This window comes from Pantherophis guttatus, chromosome 2 (genome assembly GCF_059756535.1).
Source record: "Pantherophis guttatus breed Tessera chromosome 2, ASM5975653v1, whole genome shotgun sequence".
NCBI lineage: Eukaryota > Metazoa > Chordata > Lepidosauria > Squamata > Colubridae > Pantherophis > Pantherophis guttatus.
Window position 1 is genome coordinate 243,425,755 of NC_142064.1, and position 27,872 is coordinate 243,453,626.

The 27,872-nt window shown below is 37.4% G+C and overlaps 1 protein-coding gene across 1 annotated transcript in view; it reads right to left on the bottom strand.

Moving 5' to 3' along the window:
• Positions 1–27,872, bottom strand: part of ATXN7 (ataxin 7) — a 115,251-nt gene that overhangs the window by 86,190 nt on the left and 1,189 nt on the right. Inside the window, exon 2 of the mRNA XM_034440650.3 lies at positions 5,477–5,563. The gene's annotated coding sequence lies outside the window, so the exon portion shown is untranslated. The remainder of the gene's footprint in view (positions 1–5,476; positions 5,564–27,872) is intronic.

Genomic DNA, 27,872 nt, shown 5'->3' on the forward strand with positions numbered 1-27,872 from the left:
GTATATTTATACAAAGTCAGCTTATTGCCCCCACAAACTGGGTCCTCATTTCACCTACCTTAGAAAGGATGGAAGGCTGAGTCAACCTTGAGCCTTGGCGAGATTCGAACCCTGCAGTAATTGCAGGCAGCTGGTCTTAATAAGCTTAATAACAGGGTGCCTTAAACCCCTGTAGTACCAAGGCTCTTGGGGGTTGGGGGTTTTCTTTCTTGGGTTTTGAACGGAGGCAGGCCTGACAAGTTCAGAGTTGAACTATAGAGTCATTGGTGCTCTCCGAGCTTAATTGATTGCTTGTAGCTGTTTTGTTACCCAACTAGATAACATCATCAGTGCTATTGAGTATGGGTTTCACTGTTTATATACAGTAGCTGGTATTAATAGGGGTATAGTTTCTTGATTAGAGTATTGTTTTATGTTTAACTGTTTGCCTAGTGTTAATCCTACTTGATTATGGGCTGCTGAAGGGGATGTGTCCTGGCCTTTTTGTTTCCTTCTTAGAAAACAAAAGTTGCCTCTTAAAACAGTGTACGTTGTACATGACTCTAGAGAAATGAATCTAACAAAAAAGTAACAAATTTTACTGGATAATGTTGAGACTGATCTGAAAGTGGATTTTAAAAGGACTGGCTACAATAATGATGTGGAAAAAGATGGTACGCTGAATGTACAAATGAAACCAACTGATGTCTTCATAATTAAATGAGATGCACAAATAACAAATCTTTTCATATTAACAAGAGTGATGTGGATAACTTACCTATTTGGGGTTAAAAAGAACTTATTAAAGATCTGAAGAATGTTGTGCAAAGGAACTAAAGGAGTCAAAAGAAATTCTAGGACATTATGTGAAGGGATTAAAATTCAAAATTATTAAAAATAAAAGGAAGGAATATCAAGCTGGTTTATTTAATCAAAGTTAAAATAGGTATATTGTTATCTCTGGTAACTCTTAATGGATTTTACTGACGAGACCTGAACAATGAGGCTTTAAGGCATGTTTACAGATAAGAAATTGAATATAGGGAGAAGAGATCATTTGTTGTATTTTATGAGGTGATAAGTTACTAAAATTGTTCATACTTGTGATGAAGGGGGAGATAATTTCTTTAAATATTTTTCATTTTCTTTACTGCATTATTTTCCTTTTCTTTTTGTTTCTTATTTTCTGCACTTTCTTTTTACTTCTTTTTCTTAGTTTGCATTATTTTAATCCTTTTTAAATGTAATGTTTAATAAAATTAAATTGCTTCCCCAAATTTCTGATCTTTTTATTATTGTAATTCAGTGAAGGGAAACATGCAGCTACCACCAATTTAGGAATCCTTACTGTCATACATACAACAATCTGGATGCCACTAAGTTATGCTTTTTCACAAACATTTTGTAATCTTTTTTCATAAATAAATTATATTTTCATGCCTCTACTTACCAATTCTACTCCAATGTGATTCCAACTTTATTCAAATCAATCACATCCTTTTCCTTTATCTTAGTTTTCATAAGCACACAACATGTTACTTCTTTCATCAATTTGGTTTCTTTTTTATTAATTCTTATTTTTTTTCATATGTTCTTTTCACATTTCAAGTTCATAATCTTCCATATGCCATGGTTATCAAGATATTGACTTGCACCCATTCATCATGACTCTGATCAACTACTCCATGCTTCTGTGGGTATATATGGTTAAACTAGTTTGAACTGTATTTTATTTTTCTGCGCGTATGATTCATTTAATTTCTTTTTCGTATTGCATCTCATTCCTTTTCTGTACTCAGCATATCACTGGTTCCCCTAAAAGGGAACAGCGCGCTAAGTATGTATGTTGCACTTAATCATTTGACTGAATGTCTGAAAGACAAGGTATAAGATTTCAGACTAAATATATCTGGTTCAGATTTTATTATGCAGTTTATTCATCACAAGAGTATTAAACACAGAAGGTATGCAAGCTTCGGTAATAGTTTAATTTCAGGGAGAGAAAGCACAGCTATGAATCCTTTTAGTATTTGCCCAACCAATCATTTCTGAGAAGAGAGAGCAAGAGGTTTTATTTTAGCTGAGCAACTCCTCAGATTCTGGTCCTGGAATGGTAACAGGATAAACTACAAAAAGCTTTTTTTAAAAAAGGAGAAACAGCAATGCTATCAAAAGATGCTACTAAAACCTTAATTGATTTGTAGATTGTAAGTACCAGAATCACATGTTTCCAGCAACATTACATTTCATCACAAAAAGACACACTTGCTATGGAGATGAATGTTGGAGATGATCTGTACTGTCTATAAGCAATCTGAGAATGTCCTGCATTGCTTGGGATAGAAAATAATTCCCTCCAGATTATGCCTCTGCTGCACAGAGAATAGCATTATCACCAAAATTAGATCCTCTCAAATGCTGACAACCTACATCCTGAAAGCACTGGGTCTAGAGTTAGTCCAAAAGATGACACTAACTTGCAACTTTCAATGTAGCTGATGGGTCATTTAATTTTTTTCACATGGCAGAGTGGCCACCTCATATTTCATATGGCCTCTTCTCAGTTAGCTCCTTCTCTCTGGAATTGACTCTCCCTTGAACTACATTTGGAATCTGATTTCACAAAGTTAAAAAGGATCCTTTTCTTTTTTCACAAAGAAGCTCGAAGAATCGGACTTTTCAGTTGCAGCACTCAACAAATAATTTAGATTATTGTAGAAATGACGTTCATTGAGCTGACTGCTTTATTTATGTATACACATTTCCTATACTGTTATTGTAGTTCTTATCTTATTGTGGCAAATGGGGCTGGAATTGCTGTTGCTCCATGACATGGTTGTTAAATATGAATATCATATGATCGTGTTGTTAGCAATGGCAAATTCCAGCAGTCCAGATTGCTGTCATTAAGCAAGGACTGCATGCATTGTTAAGTGAGGACCTCACATGACTATGATGTCTGACTTCCCGCCGGCTTCCCCATTGACTTTGCTTGTAGGAAGCCAATAGGGAACAATGGAAATCACAAAAGTTGTCAATAAAGCTGCAACGTTGACATGGGTGTATGGGAAGACAGGAGAAGTACAGAGGAGATATGTCTTAAATATCTTAAGCCACCAGCAAACAGAGTAAAACAGTGTTTTACTCTGTAAAGAAAGCGTTTTTACTTCAGAAGCAGTGGACGGTCCAAAAGAGAGGAGAATAAGTGTAGAGGCCCAGCAAGACAAAGTACAATGTAAAAAAAGATGCAAGAACTCAACATGCTGGCCACTAAGGGAAACAGAAGAAATATCAGAGAGAGAGGACTTAGCAGAACAGGCTGAAGAAAGAAATGTTGATGCATAGTAGTAATAGTATAAAGCTTAGTATATAGGTAATTGTACCAGAATAATACCGGTAGGTACTATAGTAATAGGTAATATTAATAGAATACATTGACTAATAATCTATATATATAAACGCAAAAACCACTCACGCTGTAGTCACAAAAACTCCACAACCATAAAGCCTACAAACTTGAAATTTGCCATGTATGTTCCTCTTGGCTTCTAGGTGCTCACTAAGAAAGGATTTTTCGAAATGACCATCAGACCATTAGTATTTCCTATATTATGATTAACATGCTCTGATGCTAAGGAGTTCTATTCCCCCTCCCCACCTGAAAAGAAATCTGTTCCAAATGCAAAACACAAGCAGAGGAGAGGGGTTTCACTTTCAGTTTTACTTTCACAGCAGGAAGCAGCTTTAATAGAGAACACTTGAGCTAAGCCACAGCCAGGCTCCTTCCTGTCTCCTTCTTGCTCACACAGCAAATATTGTTTCACTTTGCAAACACCCCTCCCTCAACTCTCTCACACACTGACAGGACGCAAGCCAGATGAATACCGATGGATGTTGGTAGGCAGAGGCAGCATTTTTTTCTCCTTATTTTCCTCCTCAGTTCAGACGAATCTGTTCCTTCTACTGTAACACCAGTTAAAGGGAAAAGAGGCAAAAAACGCAGAAAAAGATTTACAGATGCGATTAGGAAAATACAAGTAAGGGAAGCTGCACACAAGTATCGTCAAATTTATCCCCAAGTCAGTAGACAGGCTGTAAAAAAGTATACATCTAATAACCCCCAAACATCCATGGTTGCTGCTGGGATTAAAGGGCTTTAAAAACCCATCTATTTTATTGTTGTTACACTTACAATAATGTCTTCATCTGTAACAGAAATTTAGCTTACCATCTCTAATGAAATAATACAGTCACTTTTTAAACTACTCATTAATTTTCAAGCTTTAATTGTCAATTTATCAAGCCCCATCACATAGTTTCGTAGCGAAGCCTGGGCGTCCAGCTAGTAGTATATAATGCAAACTTCAGAGTAATAGTAATTTAAGAGAATATAGAGTAATAGCAATTGTCATAGTAATAGAACAGTGATAGCAATAGAAAAGAATATAGGAATCACACATATATCACTTTGGTATGTTTGTTTTTACACCCCTCACCCCAGAACTCCAATCCTCACAGGAGTTATAAAGAAACCATCTGTCCAGAATCCAGTGCTTTTGTGTCTCTCTCTGTCTCTCTGTCTCTCTGTCTCTCTCTCTCTCTCTCCTGGGTTAATTCAATTGGGCATGGTTTAAAAAAAGGGACTTGTGACAGGGACCCTGCGACACGACTGTGAGCAGGCTGTGACGGCCAGAACTATGAGGACCCACATTCAGCAATGTTGCAACTTTGAATAGTCACTGAATGAATAGCCATAACTCAAAGAATACCTACACTTCATTTAGATATAAACACATACCAACCCTCCCACCTAAAAACAGCAAATGTTTACTATGTTTTTACTTGGATTTCAGACACTTTCTAGAAAAGTTCATTCATCTTAAGGTTTATAAGGTAAAATAAAAATATACTATATAGGTCTCAAAATGAGATTAATAAAGTTCTTGTTTCAAGATGATGAGACTTCATGACATTAATTAGCTAATTTTTAGAAGACACCAGGGGGCTATACAGAATGGTTTGGGAGTTGCACGTGGCCCTATATGGCCTCAGTTTATGCATGCATTCTTGGTTTATTAATTCAAATGTTCACAACACATGCATTCCTGGTTTATTAATTTAAAATATTTGCAGAATAATGTTTGCAAAAATGTTTACAAACTTATCTTTGAACAGTAAGATAAAACAGCAATTTATTCCTGTCGTAAGGGAGTGACCCATTCCTGTTTAATGTGCTCAATCTCGCCTTTTCTTTGAATAATATATGCAACTCTATCTTCTTTAAAAAAAAGGGGAGAGGAGAGTATAATTTTTCTTATGCAACAGATATCATTATCCCCAGTACTCTTCATTTATTAGTAGCAGATCATTTGTCTGTCATTGGACAAAAGATGTAATAAGAACACGGTCCAAACTCTACTTTCTCTCAATATTAGCATGTTTTCTAACATGCGTGTATGTGTATGAGTGAATGCATTGATTAGTGGGGTCACAATACCTTAAAATCTGGTAAAAATCAGGTTGATATATCAATTGATCATCATCTGCCTGGATTGTGGAAGTTTCCTTTTACAGCTGATTAAATCTGCAATGGAATACATAATCAAATCACTATTACAGTAATAAGATTTTGCCCTTAGCAAAATAATGCAGGTTGTACAATACTAATAAATCTCCAGCTTATTAGAACCCGACTGCTTAAACTTAACCATCATAAAGCTTTTTTATTTGCAAAGTAAGTTCAAATTATATGAAAAGTGTATTCAAATCATATGTAGGGAGAACAGAATGTATTTAGGATCTTGTTAAAGACAATAATAATAATATTCTTGAGCCCCTGCTGTTAAAATACTACTGCTAACAAACCTTGCCCAAGTTCATATTATTATTTTCTTGGCATCGATAACAGAATGTCAGCAAACTCCCAACAGAGCAGCATCTGGGGGAACAGGCAAGAGGGGGTCAGAATGATGAAAAGGACATCACAATGCAAGCTTTGTCCCTTGAGATGCCACATGCATGTCCAAAAGGGGCAGAACCTGTACCACCATACCACCTTGTTGCTTTTCAACATTCAAAGCGGACAGATCTTGAAAAACCTACCGGCTCAACGTACAGTAAAAGCAATGTGAAACATTTTAAGTTATACTAATAGCTTGATATCAACAACAATCTTGGTGCTTTGGGAATGAGCCACCTATAGAGCAAACTCAAAAGCAAAGATTCTGAGCAATCACTCACTATTTGATTTCTCCATCTGATATATTTTTTCTCTTTGTAATTGTAAACACAGATATACAAGCTTCTTACTTCTGTCCTAACAGTCAATGACAGTTTATTTATTTAGAAAATGGATACAGCTATTCTGCTAAGCAAATAACTCTTGGTGGTTCACAATTAAAAAAAGATAAAAAATAACATACAGATTCAAAAAATATAGTAAATGCAAAATTCAAAAGCCGACCTAATCTTCAGTCACAAATTCATCAAATCAGGTTCCACTAACAACCTGGTACTTAAGCCTATGGGAAAAAACATTTTTTAACAGACACATTATTGTCAGTAGCAGATTCGTCTCCATCAATAAAAATTTTCTTTTAACTTCCAGATAACATTAAAACACAGACAGAAATGTTAATTCCATAATTTAAATGCCCACATTGCAGTTTGGCTTCTTAATTAAACTATCTGAATATAAATATCCAAACTGCAAAAAATGCACATAGTAATATTATGCAGTGATTTTATTAAAAAATTCCTTAATTTATTAAATTTCCAAAAAGTAATTGAATGCTTATATAATCTAATATTCCACATTATCTGTATTTTAGAAAAGCTCTTTAAGTTCCATAACAAACTGTGTACAGAAAAATTGAAGTTAAAATTTAGATTTATTAACTAAATTTTGCTTAATTAGATAAACTGTCAAGCTCATTTTTTTCAGTTCAGAAATTATTAGAGTTAATAGTGTGAAAAGCCTTCATAAAAGACATAAGAAAACCGGCTATTAAAAATAAAGGTGTACACAAGAAAAGGTTACTATTTCACATCTCAAGAATAGACTGCCAAAAGCATAAGTTGAATAAAATGTAAAATACATCTGCGCACAACCAACAGGAGGAGCTAATGTTTACAAAGCACATGGATTTTACAAATCTACAAAGTCTATTGTTAAAACAAAACACAGAAGATGGGGCTTTTCATTTATTCATAAATATTTCTTAACAGTTCCCTAATGCTTCACTATTATGAAGCGTTTATATTTAACTGTTCAATATTAATTTACTACCCCCCCAAAAAAAAACCCCAAACAAACAAACAAAAGGAAAATACAATTTCAGTGTTAGTAATTTAGGTGCCACAGCACTAACCTTAAAAAAGAGACTTGTTCATTTACAGGTACAATGTCACATCGCCATGCACAATGTAAACAAAAGACAGTGGCATGCACCCCAGGCTAAGGATGTCAGCATTTTTAAAACACCTTTCTGGCTGTTGCATTTTATAGTGATGCAATTTGACCTACATTTCAGTGGCCAAAGACAGAGGGAGATAGAGAAAAGGAGATAGAAAAGACAGTAGCGGTGGTGTTGGTGGTGGTAGCTGTGGTAGGAAGGTGTATGCGAGACACACACACACACAGAGTGAGAGACAGACACATTGATAGTGGGGAAGAGACTGAAATTGTTTATCCACCAATCCATTAACTGGGGTTTTAACTGATGCTACAAAGGATATGGAGTGGGAGCAGAAATCTTCTTTAAAAGTTTCAATGATAAAAAAATGTTCTATTTACATAATGTCACAAATATAACACTACAGAAAGTGGAAAGCATAAAATAAGGTCAGGGTATTTGATTTGGGGACAAAAGTTAATACCATCACTAAACAAAGGAGAAGAATCCTAGAATAAATATTGTAATGTGGAGTTCTTATCAATCTTTCATATATGTTATCATTAATACATTGCATAATTCAAATCTTATTTATTTACTGAAGGATATTTTTTTGCTTGCATAGAAACATGTTCATGTTTCTACACCCGCTATAAAGGCCATTTATAGTGGATTTTCTTACAGTATCTTCCCAAAGGAAGCTGTTTAGCAAATTGAGCTCAAACATATTGTAGTTCAAGAGAGCTATTGGCGTCCCCAACTTTGTGGGACAATAATCTTCACGTACAGTAAAAGAACTGTAAGGATCTGTCTTGGGTTTTCCTTTGCCTATCCTATTGGCTATGGAATATGATAAAGCAAAACCTGTAAATAAACCAAGGATAATGGAAATAGAGCCAGTTAGATCTGAGCAGTGCTTCAAACTTCTTCAGTTAAGAAAGACTTCAGTATGTTATCTCCTCCTTTCTAATTTCCAACAATTGGAAATCCCAAGCCACAAGGCTTTTACTTTGGCTCAGTGCCCTCCCTTTTGCTGTTCTTGAAGGCAGATATATGACACGCCCTTTGGCAGACAGAGTGCCCATGTGCTACCAATCATGTCTTCCTCTTTCACCCATTTTACAGAGGTGATTGTTATGATCATTTAGACTTCAATTCCTGCATGGGTGTCATGGCCATACAAGCCATTGCTACATGTATTGGCTACTTTTAGATGAGAACCTTGCCATTAAGAACAGATAATTCTCAACTTGCAACCACAATTGAGCCCAAAATTTCGGTTGCTAAGTGAGATATTTGTTAAGTGAGTTTTGCCCCATTTTACGGCCTTGCTTGCCACAGTTGTTAAGTGAATCACCGCAGATGTTAAGTTAGTAACACAGTTAAGTGAATCTGGCTTCCCCGTTGACTTTGTTTGTCAGAAGGTCACAAAAGGTGATCACATGACCCCGGGACCCTGCAAACATCATAAACATGAGTCAGTTGCCAAGCATCTGAATTTTGATCACGTGACCATGGGGATGCTGCAATGGTTGTATGTGTGAAAAATGGTCATAAGTCACTTTTTCTCAGTGCTGTTGTAATTGAACGGTCATTAAATGAATGGTTGTAAATTGAGGACTACCTGTACACTGCTGCAAAAATCTGTGCAGCGGAGTAAATAGAACTCAGTAGATTCTGACAGACTCTATTTCTGGCCCAGACAGAGCAATATTTACATCCATGCACAGTGTAGTTAATTCTATGTTAGCTTCAGCATCTTGATAGCATCTTAGGCTTCACAGCCCTGCATATTTATTTAGGCTTGGGATGGCATTATATATGCATATATGCATGTATGACCATCATACTGGTGTGTCTGTACCAAGGCTCATAAACATTTTAAGCAGTATAAACTGAAACAGCTGTTTTTATCTCCCAAACCTTTTAGCTCTAAATTTTAACTTCTAAATATTAATCTCCATTTTCTAATCAGATAACTCTTAGTGTTTATTACTTAGCCCTTCCTCAAGGTTTAGAAATAACTGCTAAAGACCATTTTATGGCTCAGAGTTTCATGTGTTGTTTTTAGTTTTGTACTTTTCTATACTGTTTAGTTTTACATTGTTCACTTTTAGTGCTCATGTTTCAGGTAAACTCTGGACTATCTTCCCCTACTACAATTTTTTTTCAAGGTTTATTGGGTTTTAATTTTTAAACATATATCAAACATATATTTTAAACATATATTCAATATTTCAGTGTTCCATTCTAATGTCAATGATCTTGAACATACATCTTTCAACCTCTCAATTTTCCATCTAATTATTACTTATTTTTGATTTATATAGAAATTATAACTACTAATATTCCCCCTAATTTCTACCTCTATTCTGTCTTAAAACACATATTTATGTTAATATATAGTCCTTCACATAAAGGTGTATATTCTTATTTCTACCTCTATTTCTAGTTTTTAATTAGACCATCATATTAGAAAAAAGAAGAAAGGGGGGGAGGAAAAAAATTTATTCTATCCATCATCCCTTGCCTCATACTTTCTTACCTCATAAGAATTGAATACTTCAATTCTTACTTGTTTTTGGGCTTTCCTTCCATACTCCTCTCTTGGATCTTTGTCTCTGTCAACATCTGTATCTTCATTATTCCATCTAAATATTTCTCCTATCTCTATCCTCCTAAACTGCCATATCTCCAGAGTATCCATCCATAGTCCTATCTCCCTTTCAAACTATCTCCCTTCCAGATTATCCAATTACAATTCCTTTTTATATTTCTCAAGTTTTTCTCATCCTTTTTTTTTATTTGGTAATTAGTCTGTTTCATCTTTTCCTCCATTCTTTCCACCGCCTTCTCTCTTTCCTGGACTCTTTGATCTTCATTCATTGCCAGTTGTATCATAGTTTCTACTTTGTCACTTATGCCTTGGATTAAATCTTTTATTTTTCTTTGGTTCTTTGCCATGATATCCCTGATGCTTTGAAACATCCACATCATTTCTCTTGAAATCTCACTCATTTCCCCCTGAAAAGGCATCTTGTTTTAGTTTAATAAGTCCACTTTTAGTCAGGGCCACAAATGAAATATTCAGTTTTGCTCATCGAAGAGTTCAATAATCATAGCTCTTTACATCTCAGGGTTATTAATGAATTCCATTTAAATAGTCCAGACAGTTTCCACACAACAAAAGTCACTTTACTTTACTTAAAAGTCTTCCTTATCACAATAGTAAAGTAATTAATTATAGGACAGTTAGTATCACTACAATCCTTCAAAAAGACATTGTTTCTTCTGTCAAAATGTTCTTAGATTTGTAGGGGTGCAGTATATTCCATTCACCAATAGATGGCAGTATCAACAGAGGTTTCAACATTGTTTCAAATGTCATAAATTAAAATCTAAAATTAATTCCATTTATAGAGACAAAATTAAATACTTGAATCAATTGAGGTCCATAGTTCCAGCATATTTTAATGCCTACCCAGTTTAGAATCCAATTTTCTTTGATTAAAAGATCTTTAGCTTTTCTCCCCTCAGTTCCTTTCATTTGGGTCTAGGATTTTTCTCTCTATGGTTATTTGCTGCTTTAAAAAAGGGTAATTCTAAGAGTCTCTTTTCTTCTCTGGATTTTGTTCTTTTTTCCTTTAAGTTTAGGGACTAAATGCAAAATTTAAAAAAAAGGAATCGTCTCACCCAGCTCCAATCACTGTTCACTAACTCTGCTCCAGCACCAGTCTTAGGTGTTCCTCAGCTGTCTCAGCTTCATGGCAGCCATATTTAGGCTGCCTCTTCTCTTTGCCATGGCTGAGAGGGAAAGAAAAACCTCGGGTCAGGCAGGAGAGTTGCAACTCTCCATGACCACACAGGGCACCCCGCTTTGCTTTGCCTCCCCTACAGGGAGGCTTTGGCTCCTCTTGGAGCCCACTTATGACCCAGATTTGAAGTGGGGATGAAATGTGATAAAGTCAGATGACTGCATTTTGGGCATGTGGCAACCAGCCCATATTTATGGCTCCTTGTAAAGTCCCTGGTCATGATTTATGATTTTTTTTTTTTTTTTTTGCTGAAAACTAGCATTTACTTCCTCTTCCCGGCAAAAAATCACCCATTGGGTTAGCTGAACAACCACTGTAAAAAGGTCTTAAATCAGTCACGTCACATGATGACCCTTTTTAATGATCATCATGACTTACAACTATAATTCCAAGCTCAATTATGGTCATTATGTCAAAGGATGTAAAAGGATAAGACTAGTTACTGTAAAATGACACAATTGATTTAAAAAGTGAAACAAAAAATAGAATGCAAAACATCGTTAGTAAAGATTTGGGTTAAGATTTGGATCTCTAGCAGGCATGTAAAATGTGTAAATGTAGGTGGCTTCATAACTTTCAGGTAAGCATTCCCCTGTGAATGGGCTACCACCAAAAAGGCCTTGCTGTAAGTAAGCAGAAGAATCAGTGGTTTCTTGAACCTATCGATCTCCTCAAAGGAATTAACCTGGAGGCTAATGACAAAAATGATCTGCTGGATATTCTGGTCTTGTGATTATATTTTTTGGAGCCTTATGTCAAGTACAAGAACAAAAAATTTAACTCGACTCAGCAGCTACCTGAAATTAGTACATAGAGCAGGTACTTGAATCCCAGTGTAACAAAAGGGTTCAACATCTTGGTCCCTTGTTTTGAAGTTTTGCTTTACTCTCTCAGCCTCCCTTCTGGCTTTAGGCTGCCTTTTATTGCCCACTAATTATGTTCAGAGCCAATCTCTCTTCAGCATTTTTTCTCTGTACCTTTCCTTTAATTACAAAGTCACTGGCACTGATATATGAATTCACTATTAAGAGAGATTATTACAATTAGAAAGTATTTCTATATTCCTTCTACTGTTTGACAGGTTAATATTGAAATATTCACCTTTGTGGAAGCCAGAGGTTGCTCTGAACATATGCTGTATAATATGGAATCTATCATATCAGATCTAACATCATCTTTGTAAATAGATAAGCTGCCTTTGTAATTCCTGGTGACTACATGCACACAACCATACAGTTTCCTTGGCAGACCTTTAGAAATGGTTCGCTGCTGCCTTCTTCTGGGATGTGTATTAACTTTCCAGTTTAGCCTACACCCCCAGGACTTCCTGGTATTTTCCTACTAGGTACTAATCAAACCTGATTCTGCTTAGCTATCAAGTCTAGGCAATACCTGCTTTACATCTTATTAAAAATTAATTTAATTTAATATATTCAATTTACATGGCTGCTCACTTGTCATGACAAGTAACTCTGGGCAGCTAACATCAAAATACATAAAAACACACAAAGACCATTATGGCAATTGGAAAATAACTTGCTTTAGCACAAACGAATGGCTCACACAACATCCTGTCCCAGTGCCAGAGGGAAGAGCTGTTTTCAGAGCCTTTCTGCAGGGCATCAGAGTCACAGCTATCCAACTTTTTTGGGGTGGTGAATACTGTTCCATAGGGCACAGCAATATAGAAGGCACACTTCTTGGATTACACAAATCAGAAAGAGTCTGGTAGTAATTTCTGAGATTACCAATTTTGCTTAAGGCATAAACCTTCATGAGCTGTAGCTTATTTTGTTAGATGCATGGAGTAGCTAGATTAATGTGGATACATTTGGATGAGGGAAAAGCGGAAGGGAACACAGAATATTTATAACAAGATTCCTTAGAAGGCAGATAACAAACATCTACCAATTAATAAGTAATTAGCCTTGTGCTTGTTAAGTCTTTCTTAGATAACCTGAAACCTCTTGATGTAAGCTCAACTGTCTCCAGATCAATTACTTCCAAAGTTTTCATTCCAAAATCACAACTTTCAGATTTGTGAAGAAATGTCTAGGAGGGTAAATTGCTTAATAATACTTTGTTCTCTGTTCTGAGTTTTAATCTTAAATTTCTATTTAAATTAATGGATAGATGGTGAGGATACAGATTTCCTGTATGCCATGCTCTTTATCTATTGCTTTACAATGACATTAAGGAAGTGGATTTGTCCTATAGTTATGTCCAGGCTTAGATTGGTGGCTGAATGGAAGTTTATTGTTTGTTTGTTTATTTATTTATCCATCACATTTGTATCCCATCACAATTACAGTACAGACCCCTTATCCCGTAATTCAAAAAGTAAGAAAACAGAAAATAAAATGAAATATAGAAACATAAAAATAGGACGAATAAAGCTCAAACACATTCTTGGTATCAGGTCCAAAAACTCTCTGGAAAAGCTCCTTCAGCTTTTTCTAGACAGTGAAGAATGTTGGGCAAATCTCCAATTGGGGACATATTCTAGAGGGCCAGCCGCATCACTGAAAATCAATGCTCCCCCATTCCCACCGATCAGTTAGGCCAAGTTAAGTGGGAGATGCAGTCCTGCAGATTAACCAGATACCAGGCCATAAAAGGCTTTACAGGTAAAAGCAAACTTTAAATTGCACCAAGAAGCAAATAGGAAACCAGTGCAGAGCCTACAAAACAGGTATAACTTGTGTCCACTTTTGTGAAGACCTTGGCCACTGCATTTCCTCCCACCGAAGTTTCTATAAAGGGTGATCTTTAAAGGTAGCCCCCTTTAGACTGTGTTACTGTAGTCTAATTGAGGGGGGGTGGGGGTGGGAGAGGAATGGAGCTGTTAAGCCATGGTGGTCATGTCTCCTCATTCCAAACAGGGCCACAACTGGCGCACCAACTGAAACTTGGCAAAGACTCTCCTGGTCATAACCCCACCTTCTGATCAAGCAGGAACTATGAGTCCAAAAAAGACCCCCAAGTTGGGGATCTGCTCCTTTCAAGGGCAGTGCAACTCCACCCAGAAACAAAATAGGGGGCACACACAGGACTACTGGTATCTAAACAGTAGCATTGTCTTGTTTAGGTTTAAACTTGTTTTCTGCCTTCTATACCCACACAGCTGTCAGACACAAGGGCAAGATTTCAACAGCTTCTCTAGCCTGGGCTGGGATCATGATACACAATTAGATATCACTGGTATATTGAAGATACTGGATTTCAAATGCTGAATGACCTCCCAGTGGCTTCATACAAATTTGAAATAACAAGTGGAAGAGAACCAACCCCTGTGGCATCCACCAAGGGAGTAACCGTGGGGCCAATCTCCCCATCCCAGCGACTGCCTATTGCAATTCAAAGCTTAAGAAAGTGTCTTATATAATATACAGATAGTTCTCAACTTACGACCAATCGTTCAGTGACCTTTCCAAGTTACAAAGTGACTTACAACTGGTCCTTGCACTTAATAACCGTTGCAGCATCTCTATAGTCACATAATCAAAACTGGGGCACTCGGTAACCGGCATGTATTTATAAAGGTTGCAGCATCTTGTAGTCAGATGCTCATTCTTTGTAACCTTCCCAGCCGTCTTCTGACAAGCAAAATCAATGGAGGAAGTAGGATTTGCTTAAGGACCACTCAATTCATTTCACAAGTGTTGTGAATCGCTTAGCAACCATGGCAAAAAAAGTTTGTAAAATCAGATGTGACTCACTTAACAACTGCCTTGCTTAACAACAGAAGTTTTGGTCTCAATTGTAGTTGTAAGTCGAGGATCACCTGTACTATTATATATATTACAATTGCAATCTTTCAAAGAGATTTCATATATTCAAGAAGTTACTTGATTTCATGAGCAGATGAATTATTTATGAATCTATTCTTCCTCAAATGGTGATTTTAACAATTTCTCTTTTAGAAAACTCTTGCAGAGAACGATCAAGAGACAGATGGACAATTATAATCAGTACTTTAAAAATAACTTTTATAATCATAATTTAAAAATAACCTTTAACCTTCACAATAAATAAAATTGGCATGAGCACAAACACTGCTTTCAAAGTACTAATTTAAACAGTAAAATATACAATTAAAAATGTTTTATTGAAGTATTCATTGTAAAAACTGCAAATTTCTAGATGCATTTAAATAAAGCAAATTGTACATACAATTCAGTACAGAGTTTTAATTCTATAGCTGTAAACTAAAATAATCGTAAGTTAATTCAATGTGATAATAAATGGGACATTTGACTATAAGGCCATGTTGTTAATGCCTGTGAAAATGCATCATATTTCTATGATAAAGTTATATACTTACTTGAACTTTATTAAGTTTATTAAGCTCAACTTTTCTCAACTTGCTACATATAACAGTGTTTGTTTCTTGATAACAACAATAAAAATATCCTGCCTGGACATTTTCTTAAAAATTCCACTCTAGCCCACAGCCCTGGGATTTCCTTGTGGTCTACTATCCAAATACTAGAAAAATCAATGAACTTTTGCTTAACTTCTGGAATCAAATAGAAATTTGGAAAATATTGTTTAAATTTAAAAACTGAGAATCGCAAATAACTATTCTATAGGAAGTCCTTGATTTATTATTAGTTGTTTAATGACTGTTTGAAGTTAACAGGGACCTTAAAAAAGCTACTTACAACCTATCTTTGAAATTACAGCTACCTCATATTTTGAGCCCTTGGCAACTGGCTCACATTTACAATTAGTTACAGTGTTCCACAGTCATGTGACTGTGATTTGTAACAATTTTTGCAGTTTTCCAGCAGAAAAGTGGCCAAAAATACCTATTGAATAGGCTGAATTCGTTTAACGGCCATGTAATTTCTTAAGACCCATTTTATGACTGGTGTAAAAACAGCCATAAAATCAAGTATGGTTACATGGTGCCTCAAATTACAACCACAATGACTAACAAGTAGTCCTCCCTTAATGACCAATCATTTCACGATTGTTCTAAGTTACCATGGCCATGGAAAGAGTGAATTCCCTGGTCATCATAAATAGTTGTGCTACCCCCTCATGGTCATGTAGCTGCATGTTGAGCAGGCCAGCTTTACAACTGGTCACAGTTGTATTAAACTATTAAAATTATTAAAATCCTTTTTATTACTTTAAAATGTAATTTAAAATATATCCTTGACAGAGTCAACAACATTGCAAAAAGCAAAGAGAGCACTGTAAATTAGACAGCTTCTCAGCAAAATGAAGTACCAGATCACTTATCTTGTTTCAGTCTGCATAAAAATGATTAACTCAATTGCTAGCATCTAATATATATAAAAATCATTATTTTAAGAGAATAATATATATTTTTATATTTATATTTTATTGAATTTCTATACCGCCCTACTCCCGAAGGACTCAGGGCGGTGCACAGCCATGAGATAAAACACATAGATATACAAAATTTAAAATCGAATAAAGTGAATTAAATAAATTTGGCTGAATTAATACCCAAATTTAAGATACCCATATTTTAAAATACATTAAAAATTTAGAATTTACACTCAAAAGGGAGAAGATTTAGGCGAGGCCAGCTTGATGAAATAAAAGCGTCTTCAACTCGCGGCGGAAGGTGCGCAGATCCGGAATCCTCCGTATCTCTGGGGGGAGCTCATTCCAGATCGTCGGTGCCCCCACAGAGAAGGCTCTCCCCCTAGGGGCCGACAGCCGACATTGTTTGGCCAACGGCACCTGGAGGAGCCCCTCTCTGTGGGAGCGTACTGGTCGGTGGGAGGCTGTTGATGGTAGTAGGCGGTCCCGTAAGTAACCAGGTCCCAAGCCATGGAGCGCTTTAAAGGTGGTAACCAGAACCTTGAAGCGCACCCGGAAGACCACCGGGAGCCAGTGCAGCTCGCGCAGGAGAGGTGTTACATGGGAGCTCCATGTTGCTCCCATAACCACCCGCGCGGCCGCACTCTGCGCCAGCTGGAGCCTCCGGGTGCACCTCAAGGGGAGCCCCATGTAGAGAGCATTACAATAGTCCAGACGAGAGGTGACGAGGGCATGAGTGACTGTGCGTAACGAGTCCCGATCTAGAAAGGGACGCAACTGGCGAATCAGGCGAACCTGATGAAAAATCCTCCCGGTCACGGCCATCAAGTGCTCTTCTAAAGACAGCCGTGAGTCCAGGAGGACGCCCAAGTTATGAGCCCTTTCCGTGGGGGCCAATGATTCGCCCCCAATAGCCAGCGATGGCGCCAGCTGACTATATCGGGACGTCGGAAACCACAGCCACTCGGTCTTGGATGGGTTGAGCCTGAGCCCGTTTCTCCCCATCCAGATCCATACGGCCTCCAGGCACTGGGACATCACTTCAAGGGCATCGTTGGGGTGGTCCGGGGTGGAGATGTACAGCTGGGTGTCATCAGCGTACAGATGGTACTTCACCCCGAAACCACGGATGATCTCGCCCAGCGGCTTTACATAAATGTTGAACAGAAGGGGCGAGAGAACCGATCCCTGCGGCACCCCACATATAAGGGGCCTCGGGGTCGATCTCTGCCCCCCTATCAACACAGACTGTGACCGGTCAGAGAGAAAGGAGGAGAACCACCGTAAAACGGTGCCTCCCACCCCCAACCCTTCCAGCCGGTGCAGCATGATACCATGGTTGATGGTATCAAAAGCCGCTGAGAGGTCTAACAGGACCAGGACAGAGGAACAACCCCTGTCCCGAGCCCTCCAGAGATCATCAACCAACGCGACCAATGCCATTTCCGTGCTGTACCCAGGCCTGAAGCCCGACTGGAACGGATCTAGATACGACGCTTCCTCCAGGTACTGGGGTAGCTGTCGCGCAACCACACTCTCAACAACCTTCGCAACAAAGCAAAGGTTGGAGACTGGACGATAATTAGCCAATACTGCCGGGTCCAGGGAAGGCTTCTTGAGGAGAGGCCTTACCACCGCCTCTTTCAAGGCGGCGGGAAAGACACCCTCACCCAACGAAGCATTTATAATCCCCTGGAGCCAGCCTCGCGTCACCTCCCGGGAAGCCAGCACTAACCAGGAGGGACACGGGTCCAACAAACATGTGGTCGCGTTCAATCTACCCAGAATCCTGTCCACGTCATCTGGGGTCACAGGATCAAACTCATCCCAGATAACAGTCTCAAGACCTGTCTCCGTCACCCTCGCTGGATCTATCCCGTCAGAGTCCAGACCTGCCCGAATCTGAGTGATTTTATCATACAGATACTGAACAAAATCCTCGGCTCTTCCCTCCAAGGGGTCCTCCCGCGCTTCCTGGTGGAGCAGGGAGCGGGTCACCCTAAACAGGGTGGCCGGGCGATTATCTGATGACGCAATAAGAGCAGTAAAATGAGTACATTTTGCTGCTTTTATCGCCACTAGGTAACTCCTAATATGAGATCTTACCAGTGTTCGGTCAGATATGTAGATTTTTTGGGTTAAATTATACTAAAGAGAAAAACCAGGATTAAATAGAATGTTGTTCATGCTAAAAGATTTCTCATCATGTACTATTAGTAGGAAATAAATGAGTTTGTGTCATTTTAGGACAAGCAGTTCCTCAATTTCAATGCCAAGCCTAATTTCTGAAACACACCTGACAGTTAAAATACTGCAGGACACACCTTGCTTTACTTTAAAACAAGTACACAAGAATACTTCCTAAACAGTACCAAAATAATTATAGAGTTTGCTTCATTTTTAAAAAAGTTAAAGCAGTTAGTAACAATTCTAGTTGCTTCAGGTATAATTCACAAACGACTACTATGGTACAATTTTCATTAATTTCAACAGATTTCCACAAAGTAATCAAATAGGTAGCATAATTTCCACTAAGGCAATCACTGAAGCTAAAACTCATTAAAGTATTAATCCAAGTTAATTTTTAGCTCTTATGCAGTGGACCAAACCTCAAAAACAATATTTCTATGAAATGACACAGTTTCCTTAACATATAAGAACGTCTCTGCAGCCTTTGAATATCCAATGCAGAAAGAACACCCTGCCACATGGCATCCTACAATGATTCTGTAGTTAAAAATATTGATTGACATTACTTTCTCTGTAGTCCCCCAATAGAGTCCTCAAGAATCAAATAAAATCCAGTACTGTGATTCATATTTAAATATTAATCACAGTACAAATATTTATTGGCAGTAAGGAAGAAAACAACAGAAGCAGTGTATTTTCTTGGAAGCCTAAAGGTTGACTTGATAGATTAAAACAAATCAAACTACATCTTTTTAAATCAAATTATCAAACCATCAGCAATGTTCACTTCAAAAACAGGTTGTTCCCTAACTGTGCAGCATTCAAGAACAACTCTAGCAGCATAGCAAAATTTCACACTTTGACAACTCCTATTTCTAAACAAGAACACCCAACACTCCTTTATGGTAATGGCTTCTACCTAATAGGTAAGATCAGGGAAGTACATATTAAAACCTGTATTTATTTGGCAAAACTCACACATACTGTTCGACTTGCTTTATGAAGTAGACATAGCCTTTCAGACACAGCTTTGCATTGTCCCAGGGGTTAATTATCCTGACTCATTACTCATCCGGCTTTCATGGCTAAGTCCATACTAAATCTCCCAGTCTTCTGGTTTTCTAGCCTGGTACCTTAACCACTAGACCAACTGACTTGCTCCCTGCAGTTTTCTTGGCAAGATTTTTCAGAAATAGCTTGCCATTGTTTCCTTTGTTAAGACTGAGAGAAAGTGACTGCCCAAAGTCACTCAGCTTTGTGTCCAAGGTGAGATTTGAATTCAATCTCCCAGTTTCTACCCTGATGCTTTAAATCTCTACAACAAATATGTTTGAGCCATTCTCTGTCAGCCCTCCCAGGTGACCCTGATTAGATGAGCTAATTTTATTTTATTGTAAGGCTACATTAACAGAATCTTGCAGGTCTGAAGGTACATTCACCACTTTTAATCATGATCAATTACAGAGAGTCCATCCTAAATCTTTTTTTCTGAACATTATGCAACTGTGCATTCCTCCTCTTATTTAACTGCTTCCTAGGCAGCATTTCTTGCCCTTGTTCCCCAAGGTCATTCATATATTCCATTAAACTCCCCAGTCATAGTCGAATGTGTTCCTACCATTAATGGGACTACTTTGCCCTTTACTTTCCTCATTCCCTCTAGCTCCTCCTACAGGCCCTGGCATTTCTTCAGCTTTGCATACTCCTTCCTGATGTTGCTGGCACTACTACATCTGTCACCACCTGTCTTATGATCCTTCTCTTCTACCATAGCAATAGCACTTACTTATATACACCGCTTCACAGTGCTTTACAACCCTCTCTAAGTGGTTTACAGAATCAGCATATTGCCCCCAACAATCTGGGTCCTCATTTTACTGACCTTGGAAGGATGGAAGGCTGAGTCAACCTTGAGCCTGTGAGAACCGAATTGCTGGCAGCCAGTGATAAGCAGAAGTAGCCTGCAGTACTGCATTCTAACCACTGTGCCACCGCGACTCACCACAATGTCCAGTTGATTGGCCAGTTCCTGTATGTCTATCTGGAATAAACAACATCTCCACCAACACTGACAGGGCAATCTACTGTACATAAACAGAGAGCAAATCCCATTCTCATCTGGCACTAAAGATGTTATTTAATCTGGTATCAAAACAACTGCAAGCAAATAGCCAATCCCCACTGTTTCTTATTTATCTGCCCACATATACATAGCCATTTGAGGTATATTTTAGCTAAAAAGAAAAATGATTTCCAAAGGACATAGTGAACAAGATAATCATGGATGATCACATCATGTATCAGTATACAATACACAACAGATCAATTCATTCACTCCGGTGGTTCTCTTCTTCACAAAATAGTTTCAAAATAGTATATTGATCATAGTGATCAATGCTGCAAAAACACCACACCAAAAGAAATAGAACTAAAAAGCTTCTTGGTTACTCTTTACATCTTCACTTGAAGGAATAGTATCTAATTATATATGATATTAATAGAGTAATAGAAAAGAATAATGGAATTGGAAGGTACCTTGGAGGTCCAACACCCCCCCCCCAATACAAGTAGAAGACCCTATAACATTCTGGACAAATGACTGTCCAAGCTCTTCTTAAGAACCTCCAGTCAGTGAACCCACAACTTCTGAAGGCAAACCACTCTTCTCACTATCAGAACATTTCTTCTTAATTCTTAGTTCACTGTCAGGAAATGTCTTCTTAGTTACCTATATTGACATAATGGATTAATTAAAAACATTTAATTTTAATATATAGAGCTATTCAATGTTTGCTGAAATAGAAAGTAGAATTTAACTTTAATCAATTCATCCTTTGCCTGCTCTGAAATCTTATTTCTATCCAAACTTTTGGTAATGTGTAGTATTTGCTAGCATAAGAAGGCAATGAAGAGATTGCCTTCCAATCGGTAGCATGCTGTCTGGAGTCAACTGAATGAAAAGGGAAAGAAGAAAATGTTGACCACAAGGGAAAATGTAAAATTTAACAGTAACAAGTGGCATTTTTATTTCAAGATCCCCAAAGTAGAAAAAGAAACCAAGTAGCAATTCACAACAAATCCAAATTCTATACTGTATAAGTTCTTACCTGAAGAGGGCAGCATCTTCTAGGTACAGAAACACAAGTAAGCTTTATGTGATGCATTATGTACCTATATACTTAAAATTTGTTTTTGAATATGTTGTCATATTGAAAAAAGGCTGCATATTTCATATTCTTTCAAAAATTTCACTCATTCCGAGAAAGAAAATACGTTATAGATTCTTTATTCAGAGATAATTCTGTCTGTATATTTAATCCAGAAATTTTAGTTAAAGTTGTAAAACTGAAACCATCCTTTCCTCCCAAATGTCATTACTGTGTTTCCCCGAAAATAAGACCGTGTCTTATATTTTTTTGAACCCTGAAATAAGCACTTGGCCTTATTGTCATGTGCTCAAAAGCCCTATTCCGCTTATTATCAGGGGATGTCTTATTTTGGGGAAAACAGGGTATATTTCTGTATTGCTAAGGTGGCACCTTTTAGGTTTTAAGTTACAAAACTACCGTTATGTCTACATCATTGAAAGCACTATTTCAAAGTGAATTGTAAAGACTAACAAAAAATATACCAAATCTCATAATTTAAAGATAAAACAATCAAAACCAAACTGAAAATAAGTTTATTAACGTCTAACAAAAATAAGAAACACAGTATAAAAAGATAGGAATACAAATTAAAAATTGTTTTAACTTGTCAAACATATGCCAAAAATATATTAGCATCTTCAAAAACAAGATATCCAATGTTAACTTTGTGAAACGTAATTGAAAGATAAATGATGCCTAACATTAAAAAAAATTGCTTAAATATGGGTAGGCTATGAATCAAAATGCAACAGATAAATTACATAAAGCAATATGTTTCTTTTTACAGTAAAAGTTATTACCTCATTACATTTGCAAGGATTATAATAGTCCATTCTGGATCATTTAATGAGCTTCAACAGATGGTTATCTACTTGTTCTCATTAACTGAGGTGAGATTTCATTGCAAGCATGAATTTCAGTGAACTTCTTAAATTGGCAAATATAAAAATGTATGCAATAATGTCAGAGGAGAAAGAAAGATAAAAATACTGTTTCCAATTAAGTATACAAACCTTAAATGTATATTCAACTACCGGTAATACTATAACCTGTGGGAATGGGTTACAACCCATATAAGCTAATGCCAGGGTAATAAGTGTTTAAGAGTCTTCTTTGTTTTGCTACAACTAATTAATATCACTATGCCCCAATAAATGGTTATAAGAGACAATTACAATGTAAGGAAAGATAAAAGGCCACATTTTGCCAACTTTACAGCACTTGTTATAATTAAATGGTAATTCAGTTCTGTGTTGGCTATTCCAAATTATCTATTTATGTACCAGAAAGAAACAATGGAGTTTGTCCCACAAATAAATATGTCTTAAATAAAGCCAACTAGACTCTCTATAGTAAATTGTATAAGGATTACTACATGACCCAATATCACTTTTCCTATTGGCTTCGGCGGAGAATGGATTTTGTGTCTTGCTGACAATTATACACATTAGCTGTGCAGCAGAGTTTCAGATTCAAAGGCAAAGTAGTGTTTTGGAGTGTGTGGGGTAAGCAAATAGCATGTCTGCAACTTCTTAAACCCAGTGCATCTGTTTCTAGGTTCACACTGCAGTTGTGTGGAGTTGCATGAGATTCCAGGCAAATATGCAGCTACTGTAGGACCTTAGGTCCCACCCCTTCCCTAGAAGAATGAAATATTATAGGAAATATTAAAAATGCATATTATTATACCTTCCTGGATGAGAAATGAAGAAACATGTTTTTTAGGCAGTCTCAATAGCCCACAGCAGATGTTAGCACTTAAGAGATAAAAAGATAGCTAGGTCTATTCATAAGCAAATGCTGTCACCCAAGATCCATCAAAGGTAGGATTAGCCCTCAGCCATAATAGGAATTTCCCAGAGGTGGGTTTCAAATTTTTTTACTACTGGTTCTGTGGGTGTGGCTTATTTTGTGGGTGTGGGTTGGAGGTCATGTGACTAGGTGGGCGTGGCTAGCTGGTCAGTGTCATTTCTGGAAGGTCCTCACACTTACGATCAGTCCTCGCACTTACGACCCGACTCATTTGTTTGCTTTTAACACTGATCAGCTGTAGGACGGCCCTTTGAAGCCCCGCGGCAAGAGTTTAAACAGTTTTTTTCCCTCTAGTCATCAGCTGGGACTCAGGAGGCAGCAATAGATTGGGGGTGGGACCAAATAAGAATAACGTGGGTGGGTTGGGGGGGTGGGAGGGCGGGGGGGGGAGAACCGGTTTGGTGACGTCATATTGTCACTGCTACCGGCTTGGCCGAACCGGATCAAACCGGGAGGAACCCACCACTGGAATTTCCCAAAACCTTCTTCATTACATCATCACCCAGCAAGATTCAACCAGGCCTGGGATTCAAAAGACAACCTACAAAGTTACCCCTGCATGGCCCCATGGAAGTCGACAAACCAATCAGAATACAAAATCAAAATCAAAGCCAAACAGAGGGTATAAATCTCTCTCTCTCTCTCTCTCTCTCTCTCTCTCTCTCTCTCTCTCTCTCTCTCTCCCATGTGTCTTTTTACCCAGGACCCAAAAAACCCATGTGGTCCTGTCCACCATTAAACTGTCTTTCCAAGCACTTTCCATGTTTCCAGTGTCTTTCTTCCCACTTGGAACTGAACCCAGATGGACATTTCTTCCAACGCTACTTTTAAGGAATTGTAGGTAGATGAAACATTCATCCCCCTGCATCATTTGAAGTACCTTTGAGGCTTTGACTCCAAATAACTGTCCAGTAACATAAAACCAACATAGAAAGCAAGTATATTGGATGTTTATATAGTCACTACTCACAGAAGTAGTGTGTAGATATGATAGCAATTACACTTGGTGGAGGGGGGTGATAAGAGAATAAGACAAGCATCCAGGCACTTTTCTCTGAACAATCTATTAAGAGGGGAAACTCTGAAATGCCTAAGTTCTACTGAACTCACATTGCCAGAATTATTCAGTATCACAGAATAATACAGGTAATCCTCCACTTACAAGTTACAATGGCACTGAAAAAAGTGACTTATGACCATTTTCCACACTTATGACCATTGCAGCATCCCAAAGGCAGTCACGTGATTTACATTCAGATTGTTGACACCTGACTCACATTTATGACAGTTGCAGTGTCCCAGGGTCATGTGGTCCCCTTTTGCAACCTTCTGACAAGCAAAGCTAACGGGGAAACCAGAGTCCCTTAACAACTATGTTATTAATTTAACAACTGCAGTGATTCACTTAACAAATGTGGCAAGAAAAGCCGTAAAATGGGGCAAAACTCACTTAACAACATACATTTTGGGCTCCATTGTGGTCGTAAGTTGAGGATTACCTGTGTTGGAAGTTAGCACCCACTCCTTTCCTAGAGGAATGAAATATTTTTAGGAAATATTAAAAAAGGCAGAATATTATATTTCCCTGGATGAGAAATGGATAAGCATGTTTTGAAGCAGCTCCCATCTTCCTGCCCCCACCCTTTGTCAATGGGCCATTAAGGCCTGGGCCAGTCTATTCTACAGAACAAAAGATCTACCTCCTTCAGGCAGAGCCATAGTAGGAATTGCCAAAGATCCAACAAAGATAGGATTAGCCCTCTACACAATAGCAGCAGAAACTCACATGTGACCTGGGAAGCATGTGACCTGGGAAGCACATGTGACCATCAGCCAGCAAGGCTAGCTAAGACCCCCACCCCCTGGGAGTCTGACAACCAATCAGGATACTGTTTCGGGTCCCCAGGAAATGCAAAGCCAGAGAGAGCATAAAAACCCAAGGATTCACTGTATCTGCCCTTTTTTTCTGTTCAGGAACTCAAGCCATGTGATCCTGTCCACCATTAAACCATCTTTCCAAGCAGTCTCCATGTTTCCAGTGTCTTTTCCCCCACTTGGAGCAGAACCCAGAAGGATATTTCTTCCAACACCTGTAATGACTGCATTTGGGAGTCCAAGAGAGCTGGACAGAATTCTGGTTACAGGCACTGTTTTTTTTTTTTTTTTTAAACAAAAACCTTCTGATACACCACATGGATCTTAGAAAATACGTAAACTTAAGAGTTAAGAACACTCTGACAGAATTTATTTTCAATAGCAAAACTGAATAGAAATTATAGCACTCCTTTATAGAAATGTACAGTATACCAGGCTAATACAATTTTTCCTCATTTCAACAGAATGATTTAAAGATAGCAACATAAAAGACTCCTTTTGCTGCTATTGGTAAAAATAGACTATAAGAAATGCTTTCCCATTTCTGGACTGAAGACCTCAAGCTTACAACCTAATAGCATTCTAAAAGTTTAAACTGTGAACAAGGTACTAGAGAGACAGAACTGTCTTAATCTTGTATTGCATTTCCTGAGTTTCAATTAGAAGTTATTCTCATTTCACATTTCATTTCACATTATTCGCATTTAAAGTGGAGCAAATTGCAAACTACTGCATCTTTGTTGTTTCTTATTAATACGCAGCACATTATAATCATTCTTGAAAGTTCCAAAATAAACACATTGAAAAGAAATACAAATCTGTGAAAAAAAATGTTGAAAATGTAAAAAGCTGTTCATGTATTATTTTACTACTGATGCATGAAAACAAAATGTATAGTGTTTCAAACTTGGAGATATATTTGCTTGAAAGAAAATAGATTCCTACTCATGATTACTGAAAGCTTGCAGTTCCACAGGCCTATAGCTTGCCACTGTTACCATTGTAATTTTCAACATACAATACTTAAGATAGTTCCAAAACTCCTTCTTCTTCTTTTTATAATTCAATACATTTCTATTATTTTGTCTTTCACTCTCTTTCTGCACCACAGGTGGAACTTTGACTGGTTTCAGAAGCAATTCTGAAGTACAAGGCATACATAAGAACAAGAATAAACAATTGCTTCTGCCTCTGTGCCTGACTTTTCCCAGCATGAACACTATTCTTCACTCTACTATCAGCAGCTGATACTTAAATTGTCAGGAAAACAGAAACATAAATAGAAAAATAGTTATGCTTCCAAAACCTCCAGATTCTTCCTAACCCACAGCAGAATCTACAACGACAGGTCCCAATCTGGATTAACCACTGGATGTACAATTAAATAACAAATCTAGAATTTTTAATCTGATATACAAGGATCTCCTTATAAATGAATTGTAGAATCCATTCATATTTCCACTTTTCAATAGAGCTTTTACAAAGGAAAAAAATGGGATGAGTCACAATATTCCTCAAGTTTAATATGACTTGACTTTCCTTATTTTGAATATTGTAAAGGAAATATTTTTTTATCAAATACTCCCTCTTATTTAAAGTCGACTCCTTGGAGGTAAGTGAATTTTGTGAATTTATGGACAAGTCTATTCTTTATAACAATAAATTGCTACCACTTCCTTTCAGTTTTTTTTTTAAACTTTGCTGTTTAGTCTAAAGCTCTGAGATTACAGGGTGGTCTCCCATCCAGCTGCAAACTATGTGTGACTCTGTTTAGCCTTTTCTCACTCAGCTACTTGCTATGATCTTACTGTTTTGTTTTACCAATTATAGTTCTTCAACAAAAGCAACTACCACCAGTGAAACATATGTAACAATCTGCAAAGGCCAGCAATAATAAGTAAAACACTATCAAAGTTATGAAAATCACTGAGGCATTGTAACATTTAATCCACTTATAAGAGTTACCAAGTGGAGACTGTCAAGAGATTTTCATTCATATATTTACAACGGTACAACAGAAATAATCATATCAACAATAGTAGAAATGGTAGACTAGGGGTTTCAAAGGCAAAATAATAGAAGTGGGATGTACATTGCTAATTTCAGAGAAGGAAAGGGAAGTAAATCCACGGTATCTAGAAATGTAAGGAAATTCATAATGGAAGTTATCAAAAACAAAACATAATGGAAAAAATTGAGGTAATAAGTTAAACAGAATGTTACAGACACTAGGAAGAGAAAATTTCAGCAAATGGATTAGTGCACTAAAAAAATCACAAAATCACAGGATTAGGAGAGACCTCAGAGGTCTTCTAGTCCAGCCCCCTACCCAACACATAAAGGGTCTTCTTGCAGTG